This window comes from Lynx canadensis, chromosome B1 (assembly GCF_007474595.2).
Source record: "Lynx canadensis isolate LIC74 chromosome B1, mLynCan4.pri.v2, whole genome shotgun sequence".
NCBI classification, from domain to species: Eukaryota; Metazoa; Chordata; class Mammalia; order Carnivora; family Felidae; genus Lynx; species Lynx canadensis.
This window is the reverse complement of record NC_044306.2, coordinates 43,895,790-43,918,355: the sequence shown is the minus strand read 5'-3', so window position 1 is coordinate 43,918,355 and position 22,566 is coordinate 43,895,790. Positions and strand designations below refer to the sequence as shown.

The 22,566-nt window shown below is 43.4% G+C and overlaps 1 long non-coding RNA gene across 1 annotated transcript; it reads left to right on the top strand.

Annotated features, from left to right (window-relative positions):
* Positions 1–317: 317 nt before the first annotated feature.
* LOC115511995 lies at positions 318–11,327 on the top strand. Its single transcript, XR_003968256.1, has 3 exons — positions 318–533; positions 10,071–10,183; positions 11,267–11,327. It is a non-coding gene; the product is annotated as an uncharacterized LOC115511995 (long non-coding RNA).
* Positions 11,328–22,566: the final 11,239 nt, after the last annotated feature.

The following is a 22,566-nucleotide window of genomic DNA, read 5'->3' as shown; positions in this document are numbered from 1 at the left end:
GAAATTCTTAGATGTGCAGTCCTTTTCTCATTTTTTTTCCCTTTTCTTTTTTTGTCAATAACAAAAATGTACCAGAGTATTGAGACACTAGCTAAGGAATGGCCATGATGACAGCCGGTGGGGAAGGGGGAGGAGGAGGGGAGGTTAGGTCTAGAGAGATTCTTTAGAAAGGCAGATCAGCTGTTCCCCAGAGGAAAATCAAGGGGATCACGTGGGTAAATTGGGGCGAGGGACACGCGAGCGTGTGCGCGCGTGTGCGCGCGCGCATACACACAGACGCGCGCACACACACACACACACACACACACACACACACACACACAAACTCTCTGAACTTAATCAGTTTTTAAAACTCTGTCTTTGAAACAGGAACTTGCCTTGGGTCTCCTGAAACCGAAAAACACAGCTCTTGCCTTCCTCCTGGAAGTCACCTTGTCCTTTGGAGCCTTCGCCTGCAGGAGGTGGCTTCCTGTGGCTGGTGAGAAGCTGGCTCCTTTTTGCAGAGTTCTTGTTCTTCCAAAACCAAGGGCGGGGTAAGTGGAGGCTGCAGACCCCTAGGGCCCCCTGGGCGGGGGGGTTCCTCTCAGTTTGGTTACCTAAGGATTAGATAAAGGAGGTTCTTTGTCGGGTGGGGGACACTCGGACTCCTACGTATGAAGAAAAGGAAGTGGGGGCGGGGTGCAGACAGATTTTGCCAAAATACAGATGGAGCCGACTAGATCCAGAACAATTCCCAAAGGAGGTCCTCCCACACCCACAGGAAGGCCCCCCCCCCACCAAAAAAAAAAAAAGCTTGAAATTCAAATTATTTTAGTGCTTGGGAGATGAGAGGGGGGTGAGAGAAAGCAATGGTAGTAAATAGGAACAGAAGGGGGCAGAAAAAACAGGAAGGCTTGTCAGTATCTTTCCTAAGAAACAGCTCAGGAGAGCACCAAATATTAAAATAAATGTAGCTGGACTTGAGTAATACTTTTTATTATTTTTTTAAAAATTATTTTTAGACCGTAAAGGAGCATAGGCACAAATTTGATACATGTGGTTTCTGCCCCCAAAGAAATGGCTGCTCCCGCCTCTCCTTTTTTTAGCCTCTGTTTTTGAGACGACAGGACAGAGATGTTTTGCCCACACTGTACCCACACTCGTTCTGTTCCTCTCAAATGCGTTTCACTGCCCTGGTTTCCTCCAAAAGCTGTCCTTCTCTCATGAATGTTGTCGTGCTCTTGTTTCTGCCTCCCTTCTTGCTTTGGGTTAGAAGAGTGGAAACAATGTTGGGAGAGAAAGACGGACACCATGATGAGAAAGTGAGAGAACAGTAATTACATTTGAGAATTAGGTAGAGGGAGAAGTAAAAGACCCTACTCCCTGGTGGAGGACTTGAGTCTTGCCTGGTCCTGGTTTTTGCCATTTCTTAAAGAGAATGGTTTGGATGAGACAGGGTTGCCAGACAGATAGATACAGGATACCCAGTTAAATTTGAATTTCAGATAACCAGCAGATAAGTACCCCCAAAAGCTGACTTTACAGTTCGATGTATTTGAAGAAGTTCTTAAACCACCTTACTCCAGTGGTGTTTAAATGGTGGGTGCCTCTGGGGTAGATGGTTTTAGGGAATCCGTTTCGGAATCCGCCTGAGGTGAAGTGAGAGCCAGGTGTCACATTGGGTCTTTTCTGCTCCCACTCCCCTGGCACACTAGCCCTTCTTCACTTCTAAAAAAGGAAAGAAAGGCATTTGTCCTAGATTGTAAAAGCCTCCAGGGGCCAGACAAGGAACAATTAGAAATATTTGTGTTTGTGTTGGGAAAGCAAAAGCCTTTTTGACTGAGATACCAATCATTTCACAAATTAGGTGGTTTCCAAGTTATCGTTTTCCGTAAAACTTGGAGAAAAACCTAATTGAGTTGACCACTGATAGATCATCAGAATAATTTTTTTAAAACTGTCTTTATTTTTCAGAGCGGGTTTTGGGTTCACAGCAAAATTAAGCAGAAAGTACAGAGAGTTCCCACATACCCCTTGCCCTTATACAGGCACAACCTCCCCCCATAGAATAATTATTGAAGGAAAGTTTCTAAGTGATATCTGACCGATAAGGTGAAGGAATCCAAAGAATTGAATGACACTGCCAGATTTGGCCCTGCTGAAAAACAAATCTCAAGTTCCCTGGCAAAGGTGGACTGGCCACGGATCTTCATATAGGGTCTGTATTCATGAGCAAGCCAGTCATTCCAGGTGTGCCTCTGAAGCCATAAGCCTAGAAATATGTCCCTATCTTCCTTTCTTCTTGTCAGCCCTGGACATTGTCATGACAAAGCTCCTTGTGGCCCCATCTACTTATTCAAGTGAACAAGGTTTCTCAATGTTTACATTCATAAAAATGCGATGTGGGAAAATATTGGTGCTAGGCCTGTTCATTCTTGCAATAAGTAATATTAATTGATGGATATTTGAACTAATTACATATGTATGTAAATATATTCAAATCCATATAGGTAAAAACCCATCCTCATCCATTAGGAGAGATAATTCTTACAAGGAGAATAATTTTCAATATTTTACTGTTTTATGTTTAATGATCAATAAAATACATATTTATCATGTTACTGATGATGGTAACAATGGCTTCGTCTCAGGAAATGTTTTAATACCTTATGGTCACAGGATATTTTTTGAAATTGTAAAATCAATTTACACATGCATATTTGTTTCAAAAAAGATGATAGGGTAATCAGTAAAAGATGTCCAAAGGATAGATATTCAAGTAATAAAAGATGTCATAAAAATATTTGGATGCAAATCTTTAACGGAAGTGGAATGAAGATACAGTTCGTGGAGGGAAGGGAATGACTTAACATTTCTGTTAAGGAAGTTCGTGTTCATTTTGAAAAAAGAGTGATGGTGTCAAATTACTATGGTGCTTAGATTCTATTGGGTGCATTGAAAAGAGTGATATAACAGTTTTATTTTAAAACATTCGATGAAAACAATCTACAGACTACATCCCCTGCCAGCACTCAAACCACGAAAAGCTATAGATATCAACTTAAAATGTGTGAAGGGATATGTAGTTTTCAGCATTTTTAGGGGGTGTAAGGGAAGAAAAGTTTGAAGACGTCTGCTTTATATCATTTTCTTACTAACACGTCCGCTCAAAATATAGTAGTTACATTTCCACATCCTTTACAACTTTGAACAACAAAAATCACAGGCACCATTCTACCTGCTGTTTCAGGGGTGCCGTTGTCCAAAGTTCTGTGTACCTCACTGTGCTGCTCATCTACTCTGAACTGAGTGGTAGTCATAGGGTCATGCACACGGGCTTAAATTGGAGAAACCAGAAATAAACCAGCCCCTCGACCTCACGGCTGAACTATTTCAAGAATACGCAGTTACGTTTCAGTGGCCATGATTTGACTCATGGCGCACTCAGTAACATATAATTACGAGCTGCCTTCAACAGACTTCTGCACTGCTTGCTTCTCACCTTCTGAGTATAGAGGAACCACAGCAGCATTTTATGGTAACTGATTGAAATGATCTAACCAACCCTTCTGTGCGCCCTGTTATAGGAGAGTGACTTTCTCGAACACCAGCTGAGGTCCTGGAGTTTCTCCAAGTACCAAAACCTTGCTTTTTAAAAGGAAGACAGAAAAATGAATGGGAGCAGCCATGTGCCCCGATGACAGAGGAAACGCACATGTGGGAAACTATGGGCTAGGAATGGTAGCAGTTGAGGTAGGAGGGCAATGGAGCACTGCTTTTCATATCAGAACTAAAAACTAAATGTTAGTTCACCACAAATGGAGTACTGCCAGCCACAATATGTGAAAGTGTGCTTAACCAGTGTGTGGGCTTCGTGAGTAGTGGTGCCTCTGTTAATCTAGGGTCAAGAGGGATATATATTACGGTAACCACAATACATTTAGTCAACATCCATCACCTCATGCAGCTACAAATTTTTCTGTGATGAGAAATTTTAAGATCTACTCTTCTGGCAAGTTTCAAATATACAATACAGTGTTGTTAGTTTAGCTCTAGGCACCATGCTATATATTATATTCCCAGAACTTATTTATAACTGGAAGTTTGTACCTTTTGACCATCTTCACCTGTTTCCTCCTACCCCAACTACTCTGTCTCTGGCAACCACCATATGCATGTGTGTGTGTGTGTGTGTGTGTGTGTGTGTGTGTGTGTGTGTATTACAATATATATGCGTACGTATATATATCACATTTTCTTCATCTATTTATCCATCATTGGACATTCAGGTTATTTCCATTTCTTGGCTATTGTGAACAATGTTACAATGAACGTGGGCTAGCTCATGCAGATAACCCTCTGAGGTCGTGATTTTGCTTCCTTTGAATATATTCTCAGAAATGGAATACTGGATCATATGGTATTTCTATTTTTAATTTTTTGAGGAACCTCCACACTGTTTTCCATAGTGGCTGCCCTAATTTACATTTCCACCAAGAGTGCACCAAGTTTCCCTTTTCTCCACATCCTTGCCAACAATTGTTATCTTTTGTCTTTTTGATAATAGCCATTCTGATAGATGTGAGGTGATATCTCATTGTGGTTTTGTTTTGCATTTCCCTGCTGATGAATGATGTTGAGCATCTTTTCATATACCTCTTGGTTATTTGTATGTTATTTTTATAAAAATGTTTAATTTTTAATCAGGCTTTTGGTTTTGCTATTGAGTTGTGTGAGTTCTTTTTATATTTTGGATATTAACTCCTTATCAAATACGTGATTAGTTGTGGCACCTAGGTGGCTTAATTGGTTAAGAGTCCGACTCTTGAAATTGGGTCAGGTTCATGGTATTGAACCCTGACTGGGCTCTGCCCTGACAGTGTGGAGCCTGCTTGGGATTCTTACCCTCTCTCTCTCTCTCTGTCTCTCTGTCTCTCTCTCTGTCTCTCTGCCCCTCCCCTGCTCATGCTCATTCATGCCCACACACTCTCTCTCAAAATAAATAAACATTTAAAATATACATGATTAGCAAATATGTTCGCACATTCAGGAGGTTGCCTTTTCATTTTCTTGATTGTTTCTTTTGCTGTGAAGAAGCTTTTTAGTTTGATGTAGTCCCACTTGTTTGTTTGTTTGTTTGGTTTTGTTTTGCTTTTGATGTCAAATCTAAAAACATCATTGCCAAGAGTAGTGCCAAAGAGCTTACCTATTATGTTTTCTTCTAGGAGTTTTATGGCTTAAAGTGTTCAGTATTTTTAATTTTTGCAATTTTATTTTCACCAACTTTTTACTTGTAAAGTTTTTTGTATGGGCATTAAATATTTTTAAAAATTTTGTATTATTAAACAAAAGATACATAATACACATGATACAACATTTAAAAAAGTAAGAGGATATGAGTGAATCCTGCCTGCTCTTAACCACCTCCCTCAGAGGTGGTCTGTTCCCCACAGGCCACCACTCCTACCAGCAAAACTACATGGAACTTTCCACCTAAAATAAAGGCTCTGATCACAGTTTAACTACCTTTTCCTACCCCAAGTTCATCACCAGGAATGACAAAGATTGTCTTGAGCACATATAACTTCTGGGAATTCTTTTTTTTTTTTTTTTTAATGTCTATTCATTTTTGAGAGAGACGGAGAGACAGAGTATGAGTGGGGAGGGGCAGAGAGAGACGGAGACACAGAATGGGCTCAAACCCATGAACTATGAGATCATGACCTGAGCTGAAGTCAGACACTTAACTGACTGAGCCACCCAGGCACCCCAACTTCTGGGAATTCTTAACTTTTCTTTCCCCTCCTTTGTTGTCAGCTAATCCATTTACAGACATAGGAATGAACGGAATAAAATAATTTCCTTCTCCATCCTGCTCCTCCTCCGTCTCTAATATTGTCTCCTTTCTCCTGCTGTTTCTAATCTTCTGAGGACTAGAAAACCACATAACTGAACCTTTAGTAAGCAAGGCTAAGAAAGGCTCTCCTTAATACAGGGACTTTGGCTACAAAGAGGCCCCTTCCCTCTTGCTTTCTGTGTTTGGAATTCCACTCTGGAGACTCAAGTTGCCAGAAGGGTAACCTCCAGATCAGTGCCAAATCCCCTATATGTCTTTTCAGCAAGACTGTGACATCTTTTGTCATCAGATGCTGGAAGGTGCATTTGACTATTTATCTAATTAGAACATTCACAGCATCATTAAGTATTAGGTGTAAAGATAAATTTGGCTTGTTATTATTTAATTACTAAATAAAGAAGTTAGGCTGGACCAGGCTTAATTCTCCAGCCTAGTGTTATACTTAGTTTTAATATAGTTTGATAGACATGTGAAGTCATCATAGATACTATGATGAAATTTGGAAGAAGACCCTTGAGCAAATTACCTGTTTCCAGTGAATCATAATGAGTTTCACTAGATCTCAGGGTTCAGGTTGGTAATCAGTTTCTGTATATCTTTTCCAGAGGCAGGAATTTTAATGTGAATGGAATAAAATTGGCTACAATGCTTTTGAAAAATGTATCCACAGACTGACAAGTATTTTTAATTTGAGGATAAAGTTAGTTCTATGGTTTTTTTCTTTTGATTTACTTTTTAGTTTTTAAAAATTTATTTATTTATTTTGAGAGAGAGAGAGAGAGAGAGAGAGAGAGAGAGAGAGTGTGTGTGAGCAGGGGAGATGCAGAGAGAGAGAGGGAGAGAGAGACTCCCAAGCAGGCTCTGTGCTATCAGTGTGGAGCCTAACTCAGGGCTCCATCTCACCAACAGTGAGATCATGATCTGAGCTGAAATCAAGAGTCAGATGCTTGACCAACAAAGCCACCCAGGCATCTCAGTTGTATGGTTTTTAAGTCACAAAGCAGCTATGAGATCTCTGAGGTAATTTTATTTATTTTTTTAAAATGTTTATTTATTTATTTTGAGAGAGAGAGTGAACAGGTAGATCTGTGCTGTCAGCGCAGATCCTGATGCGGGGCTTGAACTCACAAACCATGAGATCATGACCTGAGCCAAAATCAACCAACTGAGCCACCCAGGTGCCCCTCTAGGTACTTTTAAATTAAAATATATTTATCTACTTTTAAACCTAATATTTTTTCTAATAACAAAATACTATGGGCTTATTAAAGAATACTTGGAAAATTCACCAATACAAAAATTTTTAAAAATCACCTGTAAACCTAACTCAGATAATTACTTTTAACACTTTTAGTATATCCCTGCAAAACTGAATTTTTTTTTTTTATTAAACACACACACACACTGGTTATCTCTGGAGAGGAGAGTAGTGTTTGGGGCACATGAGCAGAAGAAATATTTGTTCATACTTACTCTTTTGTACCTTCTGAACTTTGTACTGTGTGTATATATTTCCTATTAACAAAATAATGGAAGGACATAAATTCACGTTCAAATATCCTTTGTGCTTTCTTGTTGTTTTGTAATAACCAGCTTGTGTTAAGAACCACTGATATAAAAGTCTGCCCACTTCACTGACTACCATAGGCATCTCTTGGAATAAACTGGATAAAGTTTATTCCAGTTAATGACTTTGACTATATTCACCCATAAGTATTTGCTAATAGCAGCCCCTCCATAGGCTCATTGTCAAGGAAATGAATTATGTAACTGGTCTAAGCAAATATAAAGTTAACTGTAGTGTTAAATATGGTCATGGATACAAAGCTAACGTATCTATTCATTCTCTCTTTCTGATTCTATGGGTCCAATTCCTCCCATATAATCACAGGGCATCTCTAGGGATGCAGGAATCCCAGCAGGGCACTGCACTTATTCAAACTGACAGAAAAACAATGCCATCAGCATGAATCAATAGGAATGGTGCATTTGGCCAGCAGACTGTTATTTCTGGGGAGAGGATGTGCAATCAGTTTTGAGGTTTATTAGTGTCAGATTTAGCTGTATAGCAATATTTTCCCAACTTTGTTACTAGGAAATAGCCCTTTTGGCCTGTGTATGTATGCATTGCATGTATATATGTATGGATACATATGTGAAACAAAAATACTACAGACTGGATGGCTTAAACAACAGAAATGTATTTTCTCCCAGTTCTGGAGGCTGAAGTCTGAGATCAGTTGGCCAGCATGTTTGTGTTCTGGAGAGAACTCTCCTCCTGGCTTGCAAATGGTCGTTTCCATGCTGTGTGTTCACATGGCCTTTCTTTGGTGCACACAGAGAGATTTCTTCTTATAAGGTGACCAGTCTATAGGATTCGGGCCTCACCCTTATGACCTCATTTAACCTTAATTACCTGCTAGAAGCACTGTCTCCAAACACAATCACATTGTCAGGTCTTCAACATATGATTTTTTGGTGGTGGTGGAGGGGGACACATAATTCAGTATTTATATATTTATATTTTACAAGTTTAATTTTATATACAAACTTTTAAGTGTTCCACCAAAGTTTTATCTTTTTTGAATTTACTTTATTACCGCCCTTTACTGTTGTTTCCCTTATCCTATAAACAGAAATTGCCAAAGCTTCTTCCATTGCCCATTTCTCCTATTCTCCAGGTTCTGAGAGTTTGAGCTAAGAGATAACTCTGGGTGCTGGGCAGGGTTCATCTTTCTCCTTAAAACCTGAATTCTTCCATCTGTAAAATGAGATTAATAATCTCTAATCCTGTGAAAGGGAAAAGAAGGAATAGTTAATAATTTACCATATAATGTCAGCTCTTTGTAATAAAAGTTTCAAAATGAAATGCAAAGATCTTAATCCAAAGGTACCATACTGATTTTTTAAGTGTAACAGACAAACTCAGCGCTTGCTATGTACCTTAGAAACATTAACTCACTCAATCTCAACAACAATGGTATGAGATAGGTTATCTATTATGACCACCTTCCCCATTTTATGGAAACACAGAGAAGTAAAATAACTGGTCATGCCTTTGCAGCTAATTAGTGACAGTCAGGAGGCAAATCCTGGCGCTAGAGTCCAGTGACTACCCAGTCACTATGAAATTGCTGCTTATTCACTGCTAATTGTGTCATTTCCTGGCTCAAAAACCTTCAGGGACTCTTGATGCCTAAAATAATAAATACAACTCATTAGTTTAGCAATGAAGACCCTCCAGCTACTTTTCTTTCCCATTTTGTTTCCCATGAAAATGCTTCATCTCCCTACTGTGCTCCAGCTGAACTGGACTACCCATACTTCTCCAAATTGATCCCATGCATTCTTGCTTCTGTGCCTTGCCCTTGATGCAGTCTTTACCTGGGGCCCACCTGTTCTCAGCCCCTCTGCACCTTCTATGTCTTCCTTTCCCTTCAACATCCTTCCATACTGCCATCTCCTTTATGCATTTTCTCCCGCACCTCTCAACCCCAGCTGGTTGTGATTTTTCCCACAGAACTTTATCTCCCCTCGTCAATCTGTGTATACAAGTTTCTGGCTTTTATAATAGTTATTTCTGTATATGTTGTACTGTCTCCTTGTATATTCCCTCCTTATTTCTGTATATTTCTGTATATTTCCTCCCAACTTTTTTTTTTAACATTTATTTATTATTGAGAGAGAGAGACAGACCGTGAGCAGGGGAGGGGCAGAGGGAGAGGGAGACACAGAATCCGAAGCAGGCTCCAAGCTCTGAGATGTCAGCACAGAGCCCAGTGTGGGGCTCAAACTCATGAACTTCGAGATCATGACCTGAGCCACCCAAGTGCCCCTCCTCCCAACTTTAAGGATGGGTTCCTTGAGGGCTACAATATACTTTCTCATAGAGCTTTAAAAAATTTTTTTTATTAAAGTCTTAAATCATTATTTGGTTTTTTTTTTGACAATCAAATGTATGCATGCTTATTGCAAAAAATTAAACATTACAGAACTACATCTCTTAGAAAGTGAGATACACTATTATAATCCCTCCTCCCCCACCCTAAGAGAACTGTGGTTAACAGTTTGGAATGTAGTCTTCTACACTTTCTTCATATAATAAACATGTGTAATTTTTATTTACAGAAATAGGACTATACCATACAAACAGCTCTGTACCTTTTTTCCACTTAAAATATTTAGCATTTTTCATATGTTTTATAAAGAGGTACACCTCATTCTTTTTTAACAGCTGCATAGCATGGGATTGTATGGATGTACCAGTATTTACCTGTTCAATCCGTGTTGATGAGCATGAGGGTGATTTCCAATTATCAACATTATGAACAATACTGCAGTGAGTATGTATGTATATATTTCATATGTATACATGGCATATGGACACATACACATATACTCCCTATATACTGTATATGTCTCCAGATGACTTTCAATAGCACATATCTTTGGACATGAAATTGCTAGGTGAAATGGAATGGAGGTTCTAAATGTTGACAGTTATCAACAATGTGGTTGGGAAGAGTCTTGTGTTATGTCTTTCTGTACCCTTCACAAGCTCAGTGGTTAAGAGGGCAGGCTCTGGCTTCAGGCCGCACAGGTTTGTATCTAGTCTGGGTCTCTATGCCTTAGTCATCTTATCTCTGAGAACACAATAGGACCTTGCTCCCAGTTAAGACTTAAGTGAGATAATCCAAGTAAAACAATTAGCATTTAGCAAGTACCTGAATAATAAGTAAATGCAAGATACACGGTGGGAGGAAAAATGGTAATAGGTTCAGATAATTGTTTGTTGAATGAATAGGACTGAAGAGGACAACAGTTAGTTTGAATAATCTTTTTGGAAATGGATGGTACTTCGCTATGGAAACTAATAGTAACTATTTATGAAATGTCCAGTTAGCATGAGAGTTGTAATGGCCTTGGAGAAATTTATCTCTGTGCAAAATTAACTGGCCTGAACCAGGATCAACCAATGACCTTGGCTTTTTGAGTCTCACACTTTCCCCAGTGGAACTAATGGGCCCTGGCTGCAGCCTGGTACCTTATATAATGTGTATCTTTAAGGACAGAAAACAATGCATTTGCCCAGAGGGTGTGCTGGCTTACCACTGAAGGTATTAGGCCATCTAGTTACCCAGCTATTAATATTGAAAAGAAATAGAAAATGCATAAATAAATGGCTAGAGTACAAGTGTACTGTTTATAGATTCTTGGGTTCTGGGCCAGAAGTCTCCATCTTCATGGAAAGGTTCCTATACCAATAATAGAAGATTCTGGGGGTAATCAACCCTGGGTTCTAGAACCAACTCTGCCTCTAATTAGCTGCAAAACCTTGAGCAAGTTGTTGAAACTCATCTTGCTGACACAATGAGGGGACTGAAATAGCTGATGCGAAAGGTCCTTTTTTTGACATTCCTTTCCCCACAGGCGGTTACATTTTCAGACATCAGGACTATTTATTGCACTGAAAAAACACGAATAAAATCAGGTAATGGAAGTATTCTTTAAATGTCCAGGTCAAGAGATGGCAAAGGGGCCACAGCAGGGCACAGATTCAACTGACACCTGCTCTGTGGTGCCCACTACAGGAGGAGGTGGGGGTGTCCATTGAGAAAGCACCCAGAAATCTAGGAATAAGGGAGTGGAATCGGGGCAGAAATTGTAGTCTAACTGGGGCCAGGTTTTGGCCAGGGGCAAATGTGGTGGTAAATGGGGCTGGCTCCCAGTGAAATACGAGCATCACCCAAAGTACATTGATGACCCTCGTTCTAGTCCAGTGTATTCTTGCTCCTGTCCAGTAAATTGTACCCGTCTTCTCAGGCTCATTTCAAAGTCCATCTCCTTTTTGATACAAGTCCCCTTTTTACCTCTCCCCCCAGATGTCTTGTTCCTCTAAAGACTGACTGTACTTATTCTCTGTGCCATTTTCATGGCACTTCCATGAGGGATACGAGGCTGCCTCAGCCTTCAAGTGACACTTGTATCCTTCTAATGAGACCCAAGGCCTTTGGCTTCCTTTGCTTACCAGGCATCCAATACAGTAGTGCACAGAAAATATTTGCGGCTCTGTGATTGAGTGACTCAGGCAGGCCCCATGGGGAGTAGAGTTTTATGGGTTTTAATATGAACCATACCATGGAATCTGAGACTTTTACCTCATTGCTCATACTGGAAACCGTCAGTTCCAGTCAGATTTGCTTGGCGCTGGGTGGAATTTTGTTACTTTTCACAATGAAAACCATAATCTAATTTTTAAATAAAAAAACATTTACATAACACCTACTTCATGTACCACAGTAATCTAAACAGTACAAAAGTTAGCTCAATTTACTTTTCATAACGACCCAGATAGGAACTGAGGCACAGAAATGTCATTTGCCCAGGGATCAAAGCTACTAAGTGGCAGAGCTGGGATTCAAACCCAGTCCATCTGGTTCCAGAGAACATGCTCCTTAAGACGCTATGCTGCCTGAAACCTATGAGTAGCAAAAATCTTCACGAGCAGAAAAAAATGGACGTTGATATATTTATTTCAAAGGAAATGTTTTTTTCCTTGTGTCCCCCCTTCCTCATTCGAAGCAAAATGCTCTAATGCAAAAAGTCTTTTTCTTTCTTTCTTTCTTTCTTTCTTCTTTCTTTCTTTCTTCTTTCTTTCTCTTTCTTTCTTTTTCTTTTTCTTTTCTTCTTTCTTTTCCTTTTCTTTCTTTTTTCTTTTTCTTTGTTTCTCTTTCTTTCTTCTTTTCTTCTTGTTTCTCTTCTCTTCTTTCTTTCTTTTTCTTTCTTTCTTTCTTTCTTTCTTTCTTTCTTTCTTTCTTTCTTTCTTTCTTTCTTTCTTTCTTTCTTTCTTTCTTTCTTTTTCCTTCTTTCTTCACACCTGAGAGAGCAGGCAGCTCATTTTTGCTTTGGCAATCAAAATGGAAGAGGAAACTTGTGTGGTTTCATCACTGGTGCTTTCGGGGTGTGTGCTGCTACCTTCCTCCGGCTCCAGGTCCCCTGCTCCCAGGCTTTGTTGCCTCAGCTCCTGGAGACTTTTCAGCATGCCTTTCCCCCGTATCAGTGGGATGTGGACCAGCCTTTCCATCCCTCCCGCACAGCCAGTCCCTGTGCCCGAGCCTCTTGAGGCTCTTCCTTTGTCCGCTTCTCCCTCAAAGCCTCAACACGCCCGCATCAGAATCCCCAGAAGCAGCATCTCCCCGTCCTCCATCCCAAGGGTGAATCCACTACGTGTCCATGTTTCCGATGTCTTGCGCCTCACTTTCTGTATATGTAAATGATCTCCCCTTGTGGGAGGCCGGCGTCAGAACCTGACAGACCTGCCACTGATAGACTGTGGGACCCAGGGCAGATTACTTAACGTCTCTGAGTCTCGGTTTCCTCATCGTGAACGGGATTGAGACCCATAGGGTTGCCGTGTGGACCAAGTGAGATAATTCAGGGGCTGCACCGGCACACCTAATTTTCTTAGGTTCCCCTTGGCATTATTTACTTAACGCATGCTTGTCTATTTTCCTTTTTTTTTTTTTTTTTTTTCTTCCCAGAGCACCCTCCCGCTCTGAGGGCAGGAAAGGCGACTTTGCGTCGTCACACTCTGATAAAGTCCCCATACCCCTCGTTAAAAACGTCCGGTACCACTGGGCTCTTCCGGCACATTCATGACAATCCAGGAGAATCGCTTCTTCTTCTCACCCCAACCCTAAACTTTCACCCTGAGGCCCCAGAAAGGCTAAGGGCTCCCGATCCGAGGGAGGCCCGGCTGAAGTCGCGGGGTGGGGCTCTGGGAAGAAGAAACCGGGTTCAAGAGGGAGCCCGCGCTGCGGCTCGCCTCCCTCCTTCAAGGATGCCCTCAGCCCCGGGCCCCCTTTCGGCTCCGGACACCTGCTGCCCGGGGCTCGGCGTCGGAGGCAGTCCTCCTCCGCGCGGCAGTCTCCGCGGCCCGGGTCCCACCTGCGCGGCCGCCGACCCCGGCGAGGTGGTCCCGGCCCGCGCCTGGCGCGCGGCCACCAGGGCAGCCTCCCGGGCGCCCCGCCCCCGCCTCCTCCGCGCAGCCCGCGGCGCCCGGCCGCGCCCCCTCCCACCCCACGGCGCCCCGGCACCCCTCTCCTCCCCCGGCGGGCTCGGCGGAGCATTGTACTCACATCCGGGGCTGGGTTTTGCTTTAATGCGAAACGTAATTAACCCGGAAAAAAGAGCCGAGAGACAAGAGAGAAGGAGGGGTGGGGGTGGGGGGAGAAGAGCGAGAGGAGCGAGAGGCACCGAGAGTTTGGCAGCGAGATAAAGAAATCCCCCGAGAGCGACGGCCCGGCCGGCCGGAGCGGCGCGTCCCACCCCGATGTAAACCACCCTGCCCGAGCCCCGGCCGCCGCACGGCGGGGTAAGTGGGGCGCCCTGGCGGGTCCGGGAGCAGAAAGGCGCAGAGGGGCGCGCGGGGGCCGGCGGGGCTGCGGCGCATGGGGAGCAGGAACGCGGGCGGGGGCGCCGAGGGCGCGCAGGCGGGGGCTGGGTGCGCCTGTCCTGGTGGCTGACGGCGAAGGGAAAGGTCGCCGTAGCCCGTGGGCGCCTCCGGCAGCCCCCGGGAAACCCCTGAGGGCAGCCCCTCCTCCATTTTTCTGGAGCATCCGGGGTGGCCAAGGTCGCCACCGCCAGGGGTCGGGCTGCGGGGGTGGGGCCGCGCGGAGGGGGGTGGGGGCGGGTGTTCTGCTGAGCTGCATTTTCTCACGTTTGCAGCGGCGAAACTTCTCTGCGGGTTCTGGCGCTGGAGCACCGGCCTCGCAACGACTGCCCGGGCTGCGGGTAGGGGAGGAAAGCGGAGAACGTCCCAGGCAAGTCCCGTGGGCTCGGACTGGGCCAAGGATCCTCATTTTTCTCTTCCCCTATTACCTTATTACGTGACAGGCCTACAGTGCTCCCCTAGGGAGATCCCTTCCTTTCCACTGGGTCCAGCTCGGGCCCTCGGGCTTCTGGAACTCCAGGCTGTGGGGGTGACTTGAAGGAAAACTGTCCTAAGATCCAAGTTCGGTGCCAGATTGGGAAAGCACCCTCGAGAGAGCTGTCTCTGGCTCTCACTAACTTCTTCCTCACCTTACACGCTTCCCTTTTCTGCTCTAGTTCTGAAGACTGTTACTTCATCAAATTAACAACAAAAAATAACAAACCCCAAACCAAAAGAAAAAAAAAACAGATAAAGGAGGAGGAAAGGGAAAAAAGAGGCCGTGCAGGAAGGAAAAGTGTACAGGCACCTCCAGAGAGGAGGCGCGGCAGGGCCATCTCCACTTGGGCCTTACACATCTCCTCCCCCAGGCCAGCCCTCCCCCACACCCCCAGCCTTTTGCCTGAAAGTTTCCTTCCTTCTTAGCGAGTTTGGGTTCAAGCCGAATCTCCCCCCTCTAACTCCGTCTCCCGTTCCTCCTCTTTGCTTTCTTTAGGACTCCAAATGGGTTTTTTTTTTTTTTTTTTTTTTTTTTTTTTTTTTTTTTTTTTCCAGAGGAGAGTAAACAGCAGAAAGAGGGAGGGGAAAGCATTTTACCAGGACACCAGCTGTGGCTCTTGGAGGCACCTCAGCCCGCTGAGTGGTGGTTTGCACTGGGGCTGAAGTTCCAAAATTGTACTCCTGTTCCTAATATATCTAAGTCAGCCCCCTTCTCCCTCCTTTCTGGAGCTTCATCGTTTTTCTTTGGTGTCAAAGCCTTCAGAAACAGTAAAGCCAAAAGTCTTGAAAGAATAGAAGTGTTTGTGTTCTGTTTCACGGTTGCACTCAGTTGACATTTAATGGATAGTAAGGATAGGAAAGACAGGAACTAAACCCAGCCTCTGTCTTCAGGGAGCTTGCAGTCTGATGGAGGACACAGGCTGTACATGAGTGCCTAAAATAGAGATCCAGGGTGCTTTGAGAAACCAGAAGAGGCTTTTTAAAAAGCATCCTCATTTCAGATACTTGTCTTCTCCATGTGTGCCGGTTGAACACACAATGACTTTTGCCATACGTTGGGCAGCCCAATGTATGACATCTCCTGGGTGCTAAGCCAAATGTTTGTTGAATGAATGAATGGATGAATGAATGGCTGCAGGTACATGAATTGCTTGCACCTGTCCAGTTGGAAGGGAAAAGAACAGTGTGGCAGTAACTCAATCCTGTAGAGATTTGGTTCACCAAGCTGGCGCATGAGGGTTTCCTCTGATGTTGCCTTTAGACCTTGTCTCCTATTTCTAAGCCTTTCTACAGGGTGTCTGTGACGCCCCTGGTGGTGTTCCAGCTAGCTAATGATGGGAGCCCTGCTCACCTCACAGATGGGGGTAATTAATCACCTAGGTTTGATTTGGAAACCGGCTGCTCCTTGGTAGAGAGTTTGCAAGCCTGTCTTTTCCCTTGTCGGTGCTTTCTTCTCTCTTCTGTATAAGGAAGTAGGGCCTGCATCTTGTCATCCTAGTGAGCCGAACCATATTGCGGTCGGTATTTTAGCAACGTTAAAATAAATCCTGGAGACATGCAGGTTTTGGTTGGTGCCTACGTCTAGAGAGCTTCTGTGAAAGTGGGACGGGAGAAGTATTAGTTGTATCAGTCATATCATCCCGAACAGCCAGCCCTCCTGCTTGCTTGCTGGGTGTTTGCTAAAAGTGCTGGAACACTGTGAAGTAGCTCCAAACAGCAGGAGCATGGTCTTCATTGTGTGCACCCAGCTGGCACTTCATTGATTTCCTCTCTTCGTGAGGCCGGTGGACAGGTGGGGGATGCCCCTGTCAAAAGGCTGGAGTGCCTCAAGTTGGATCTTGCTGTGCGCCACAGTGCAGTAAATACTTCTGATTCACTGAAGTTACTGTGGCTTATTCTGGCCCATGTAGTCCCGGGCTTGGAAAAGAGCGTCCGGGTGCTGGTACACTGGACTTCCCCACCTCTTCTGTCTTCCTACTGTGAGCAGTCTCGGTTGCCTTACTTTCAGTTTTCCATCTGTCTTAGTGAGTTGGATAGGACTCCTGCAATCTAATCTGTTAGGCTTTGGAAAGGAAGGAAGCAGAGCAAATATTGTAGTGTGACAGCCTATGGGGAGGGGAGAATCCTAGCCCTGCCCAGTATAAGCCCATCACTGAGCCAGGGAATGGGACAGGGTGGGGAGATAGGGCTGCTGAGAGGTGGGAGGGATGGGGTCCCTTCCTTCCTGTTCCAGGAGCGGGTGCAGCGGGACCATAACTGGAAGACTCCATTGACCTTTATTCCGAATCTTGGGTTGCTCCCCTCTCCCCTCCCCTGGCCCCTGCTGTGAAGCCCATCCAACCTTTTAGGCTGTATACTTTATCTCCTTTGTGAAAGCCCCTTCTCTGTTGACTGAAGTGACTGGAGAGGATTAAAAGCTGAATCCAGCTCTTTCACTGTGGAGGTCACAGCCTGCTGAGGCAGGAGCTCCTAACACTGCCCAGTGTGGGCAAAAGGCTTTCAGCGTTGGGCCTGTGGTGTGCCTTTCTGCCCACAGAGGCTGGCAGCTGAGATAAAGAGGGTGGGAAGCTAGGTCCACTTGTCCTTACACTCTTGAGAAACACTGTAGTTAAAGGGCAAAGGCCAGGATTCGCTGCCCCATCAGCTAGGACTTAAATTTGGCCATCTACTTGCAAAGGGGCTCTCTCTCCCCCCTTGTGATGCTTCTGTAGGCGGAGCGGGGAGGCAGGGTGGAGTCCCTTCCCTGGAACCTGATCTTCGAGGGCTTGGGTTGTTAACTTTCAGGGTAGCCTGGCCAAGATGGAGTCTGTGGATCTCTTGGATTGTTTCTTTAAATTCTTCTGAAGAATTTTAGAGATGTAAACTACGATGGTTCTTGGAGTAGAGGGAACAGTAAGGGAGGTTTATGCCTTTCTTTGAGGGGGATCCCTTTCTCTTGACATTTGCTTGTTGATATTGGAGGGGTAGAGACGGCCCGTGCAGCTGCCTGCCCTGTAATAAGCAGCTCTGCGGTAGTAATGGTAACCGTATACTACTTGTCAGGCACTTCACACACATGCACACGCATCATAACAACATTTAAGCAGTGCTTACTCTTTACCAGAACTCCTGTTAAGCACTTTCACACATTATTTTATTTAATCCTCACGGCCGCCTTTGAAGTAGGTAAAGCGATTCTCTCCATTTTGCAGATGAGGAGAAGAGTTCAGTGGAGTCTGTCTGACTCTAAAATGCGTGCTCTTTCACTTCACTCTCCCACATTGATGGACAACTGAAATCAGCATGCCCTTTTTAATGGTCACCTTCGTGCAAGAGTTTGGTCAAATGCACTCAAATGTAAAAGAGTTTAGTCAAATGTACTGGTCGTTGTCACCTGCACATCCTCTTAGCCACACCCAGTCCCTCCTCCTCCCCACCTTCTCTTTAGACAGGCTGAGGCCATTTACAGTTTCCCCTGGCACTTTGCAAAAAGGCTAGTAGACAGAAGTAATGATGTTGCCTTTTCATTTTTCTACTGCCTGTGTTTTAGCGGGTCAAGTTTTAAATGAAGATTTCAGCTCCCGATTCCTGTTAGGAAACCCTGCAGTGAAAACTGAAATAATTGTGTCTTCTAAGTGGGTGGGGGAGGGGACTGCCACACTTCTGAAAGTTGGAGATCTCCGTTTTTATTGGCTAACTTATAAACCAGGTGTGGCTGCTCACCTACCTGTGCCTGAGATCTCTGGTGGAGCCTTGGGCCACGGGAAGGCCTTCGTTTCCTCCTGGCTGCAACGGCCACATTTTCTCTGACCGTAGATGAAGTTGCTGTTAAAAGACGTCATGACTGTTTAAAATGTTTTTGTTGCTTTTGGCATCTTGATTGCGGTGTATCAATGTTCAGTTTCTCCAGCCTTTTCCCTGAAAATTTCCCCCTTAAAAATTCCTTCTTGAGTGTCTTTGGCTCTCCCCTTAAAGTTATAGGGTCCAGGAGGGTTTGGGCTATCTGTGTCACGTGGGCACGTTTTCTTACCCCTCTGTTGCTGTGGATGTTTGCTTTTTTCACTTCGCACTTCTGTTGGGAACATGCTCTCAGTACATTCCCTTCTCTCTCACATGACTCTCCTGCCTTCAGACTATTTGGAATTTGTTCTTAGGATACATTCAAAATGCAGTGATAGTTAACAAGAGGAGATAGATGCTGCCACACTTCCTAAGTTATAATTTTTGGTCCATTCCCAAGGATGAAACAGCCCTGCTTGTGTCTTGCTGTTATCCTGGTTTTTACCCTGCCCTTGGCATTGGTGAAGCTGCACAGGACACACTTACCTGTGCTGCAGATTTAAACATAGGTGAGCTCTGTACTGATGGCCCACGCGCGTTCCAGCCATAGTGGAGTGACTGCTCATAACCTCCTCACTCTGGTTCCTGTCTGCTGTATTACAGTCCCCTGAGACCTCTGATGTCATTTCCCGATAAACTTTCTCCTGTCGAGTTTAGCAATTGCCTGTTGGTATCCCTCTCACTCACCGGGACGCTGCTGTCTCCACCTTCCAACCTAGCAGGGTAATCAGACAAGAGATGTTCTGCATATGCCCCACCACATGTTGAGAAACACCATCCTGACTTTCTCGGGAGCAAAATCCCTGAAATTTCCCTGTGCTGCCAACGCAAAGTGATGTGAAAAAAAATCTCCAAATTTGTAAAATAAAGTGATTTTTTTTTTTTTCATATTTGAACTGTCAGAGGTCGTTTCATAATGGGGACGATACTATTTGAGGTTTTTATCTCTATTATCACTTTCTGTCCCTTTTTATGTGCTTCGAAAGTGTCAGGATGGTCAAGCAGATGAATCTCCCTTACTTCACTCTGTTTTTTCCTGTATCTCCAAATTGCACTAGCGATCTTAAAAATAAGACATCCAGTAGAGCAAATTACAGCTTTAATGATGTGATAGCTCTATAGCTTTTTTTAAAGTTTTTTTTTTAAATTAATCTATTTATTTGAGAGAGAGATTGGGGAAGGGGCAGAGAGAGTGGGAGAGAGAATCTCAAGCAGGTTCACTGCTGATAGTGTGGACCTTGGTGTGTGGGGCTCAGTCTCACCAACCTGAGTTGAAATCAAGAGTCAGATGCTTAACTGACTAAGCCACCCAGGCACCCCTATATCTTTTCTTTTAAACATAAATCTATCCATCTCTTCATTCATCTATTTAGCCATTTATTTAAAAAATGTCAGCCCTGTCTTCTAAGTTTCAAGAAGGAAAATTCCACTAGGGGTCTTTGTCAGGGTTCCTTCTTCATTTTCCCAGAGCACTGGGCATGGTGTGGCTTAGGTGCTATAGCAGTAGAGGAATATAGTTACTCATGTGGGTGTGAATACTGAGTGGGCCTTAAGGACAGGGGCTTCTCTTGTGGAGACCAGAGAGTAAGGAACCAAACCTGCAGGGGAAAGAATGACCCTCTCTAAGAGGATGTTGCAATAGTAGGTAAGAAACCCAAACCCGGCTAGTTTGGAGAGTGCCAAAGCCCTCTGGGTAGGTACCTGGCTCTTGGGCAATTGTGATGCATAGTGCTTTATGAGATTTAATACTTTGGGGCACCTGGATGGCTTGGTTGGTGTGACTGTTGATCTCAGAGTCATGAGTTTAAGCCCCATGTTGGGTGTAGAGCTTACTTTAAAAAAAAAAAAAAAAAAAGACTTTGAAACACCAAAAGGTCCCAAGAAAGCTATAATTGAGGCAAGGTTTTGTTTGTTTGTGGAATCTGGAGACTTGACAAATTTATTCTCAGCTTCAAAATTTATACACTCGGGTCAGGGTATGTGTGCAGTTAAATAGCTTTCCCACCTGCTGAATAAAGGGGAGCACACATTCCCTGTAGAATATTTGGAAGATTTGGAAAATACACAGAAGTAAATAAAATTCACCCATAACCCATAGATAAGAACTGCCAATATTTTGATGTCTATATGTCAGTCTTTTTCTATCCAAATATAGAAATACAAAAATAATATTTAGGGGATCGAGATCATATTCTTTTTTCCCCCCAAGTTTATTTATTTAGTTTGAGAGAGACAGAGAGAGTGTGAGCAGGGGAGGTGCAGAGAGAGGGGGAGAATCTCAAGCAGGCTGTGTCCTGACAGCGTGGGACTCAAACTCATGAAACTCATGAAACTCAACCCGAGATGATATTCTAAGTCATATTATATATTTAAAAAATTTATGGTATAATGAGTTTCTCCCTGATTTATTTAAAATTCTTTGGAAACATAGTTTTTTTTAATGATTCTGTAACATTTCCTTATGTGAATGTCCCCTAATTTAATTATCCCCTAATCATTGGACATTCAGGGCCATTTTCAAATTGTTGTTATTAGAAATTCTATTACAGCTGTCATTTAAAATATTTTAATCTTTTTTAATGTTTATTTTATTTAAAAATTTAAAAAAAATCTTTATTTTTGAGAGACAGAGTGAGCGGGGTGGGGGGTGCAGAGAGAGAGGGAGACACAGAATCCAAAGCAGCCTCCAGGCTCTGAGCTGTCAGCACAGAGCCCAACAAGGGGCTCGAACTCATGAACCATGAGATCATGACCTGAGCCAAAGCCAGACACTTAACGGACGGAGCACCAGGTGCCCCCAAATTTTAATCTTATTGGCATCTTATTTATTGTGATCCAATCCTAGAAGTAGAATCACTGGGTCAAGGGTCTGACATATTAGCTCTTTTTGGTTATATATTGCCAAATGGCCTTCCACAAAAGTTCATGCTCTTGTCTGGGTGTGTAAGAGCCCTAAGAAACTCTTTTCAACGTAGATGAAGTTTGTTTCCAGCAGCAATCTTCTCTTTACATTCTTAACCCGCTAGTGCTTCTGTCTCCCATTGGTGGTGTTCTTTTTTCCTTAGTGGTGTGGTCACAGCTGTCTCTTATTTTAATCAGCCTGATAAAGATGTCAGTTGCCTCAATTCGTAGGGGACAGTTTATTCTTGGATTAAACATTCTCCAGTAATGGAAAGTAAGACATTGAATGGTCAGTCAAGGAGATATTTTAGACAGATATCTCCAGTGCCCTTCACCCCATCTAAAGGTAGAAGGCACTTGAATCTTCTAATTGAGCTTCATTGGGTAACTGCAAATGTTGGCCAGCAATCTTGATTTAATTGACATTAACCCATTTTCTGTTGCTGATCAATGGGTAACTCCATGCAGTTCACTTTTTGCTCAGTCTCACTTTTACCACAAATTAAATATTTAACATATTTTCAAGTGCAGTGCATACTTAGGAACTTGTATACTGAAGAAATCTGGATCATATAAAATTATCCTCTTTTTTTAAAAAACATTTATTTACTTTGGGTGGGGGAAGGGCAGAGAGAGAGGTAGAGTGAGAATCCCAAGCCAGGCTCTGCACTGTCAGCGCTGAGCCTGATGCAGGGCTTGAACTCATGAACTGTGAGACCATGACCTGAGACAAAATCAAGAGTCTGATGCTTAACCCACTGAGCCACCCAGGCACCCCAGCCTCTTTTCAATTTTACTTTTCATTAAAATGCATTATTCAGTTATTTGGATTATGGGAGGGCATGTTTTGACTTGGTTTGATTGTGTGTGTGTGTGTGTGTGTGTGTGTGTGTGTGTGTGTGTCAGTGTGAGAGAGACAGAGAGAACACACTATTGTATGTACACATTTTGATTTGCATTAACAAAGTCTAGGAAGGAAGATGAAGCAGGAAGCAAACGTGAAAAAAATGTTAAGCCTCACTAGGCATCATTATATATTTAAAACTAGCAACAGTTTAGAATGAGAACATCCAACGTATAT